The sequence below is a fragment of the Belonocnema kinseyi genome, chromosome 10 (genome assembly GCF_010883055.1).
Source record: "Belonocnema kinseyi isolate 2016_QV_RU_SX_M_011 chromosome 10, B_treatae_v1, whole genome shotgun sequence".
Lineage (NCBI taxonomy): Eukaryota > Metazoa > Arthropoda > Insecta > Hymenoptera > Cynipidae > Belonocnema > Belonocnema kinseyi.
The window spans coordinates 78,511,770-78,513,624 of record NC_046666.1 but is presented as its reverse complement, the minus strand read 5'-3'; positions in this window follow the sequence as shown (position 1 = coordinate 78,513,624).

Genomic DNA, 1,855 nt, shown 5'->3' with positions numbered 1-1,855 from the left:
ACCATTTTTTACTATTTTCTTATATGAAACTGTTCCTTTAGGGAGGTTTAGTTTTTCTAACCAGAATTCATTCACTCTAGATGTAAAACCAAAATATCGAATGCTCGAAAGTTCGTTCATTTGTTCAACAAATGGCTCGAGGAATACATTCATGTTAGGTTTATCTTTTCCGAACCAAAGACCCGCTAGAATCAATTCTTTGGTTCTTACATTGAATGGTACCTCATTTAGCATTAGAAAAATAGGCCAAATGGAGTAAGTTAAACTCTTGAACAAGGGTGCTCCATCGGTATTAAAGATTAGTGCAGCATAATTATGTCTGTCAGCTTCGCTTAAATTTGATACGAATTCCTGATACTTTTTACCATCGTACACATCACGTCTGTATCCTTTTTCAAAAACTCTTTCATTTACAATGTAATTAAACCGCTGGCGACCAAAAGGGGACACGGCCGGATTCAGCCTGAGAAGTATTGTCCTGAGTGTCAATTTTTAAAATCTTTCTAATTTAAATTTTAAAGACTGATGCTTGTAGATAATTTCAAGGCGCATCTTTTCTTCTTGTTGCAAAAATTTATAGGTTTTGTAGTTTTTGAGATAATTGGTAAAAAGTGGATTTTTTGAAAACGAAAAATTCCCATCTTTTTTCACTTCAACTCGCGCTAATTTAGCCAATTTTCGCCATTTCCCGATTTCCCCAATAAAAAGTACGTGCTTAAGTCTTCTGAAACTATCTAAGAAAGAAAAACGAGAATATTGTAATAAACAAAAAAGTTATTAATTTTTTTTTATGCAATGCAAAAATCATGCATTTTTAACCTTCAAGCACCTCGTTTAGCGAACGAATTTTAACCTACGGAAAGCTTTCAGTAAGAAAGTTGTTCATTAAGGTTCAAAGGAGTTTTCTGGAAAGTTTTAGATCAATTGGATTAATAGTTCAAAAATTATGAATGTTTTAAAATCCAAGCGGTAATCTTGACGCTGCCCAAAAACGTGCCTGGCCGCCTACGTACGCGCTGCGGCGAACGACGTGAAGGTCAAGTCAATCTTACCAAAACAAATGCACAACAGTAACCTTTTTTGTCATCTTCTATGAAATTCGACAAATAAAGCATAGAATCAGTGAAGTGATTGTTTCTTATAATAGTTGGAAAAGCGTTTTTTTGAGATTATTGAGATTTTTGAGATATTTTTGAGAATATTAATTAAAAAGAAAAAGATATTAAAATGAAACAAGATAGAAAAAAAACTAGAAATGAAGATTCGTGGATTAAAAATAAGAAAAAATGTTCCAGAAGTCAGGTACGATTGGAAACCGTCAATACAATTTTAAATTAATTTTAATCATAAATTTAATATTTTATGACTTTTTTTATTCTTGATTTTTTAAATAATTCTTTTACTGAACTATATATAATATGTAGATAGTCTGAAGTAATTATTTTAAATTTTTAATGACGAAGTTAATAGCATTATTTGTTATTTCTTTAGGGAAAAGAATACATTACAAAGTCTAAAACTAAAAAAGACGGTATTGCTAAAGATATTCTAATCCCAAAGAGATCTTTCAAACCTATTGAATCCTGCTGTGGAGAAAAATGTTACCAAAAGTTTTCAAATGTACAACAAGAAAAAGTACATGCAAATTTTTGGAATCTCGGGAACTTTAACCGAAATGTTGGCTTCAGTTTTAAATTACCTAGAACTGACGTGTGCAATACTTGCTACAAAAACGAGACAAATTGAGGAGGTGAACGAAGAAGTAATTAATCACAAAAACAATGCAGAAATTTATTTGAAGTTAAAAAAGCAAATACTCTCTGAAAATAATAGTCTATGCTGTGAATTTGATTTT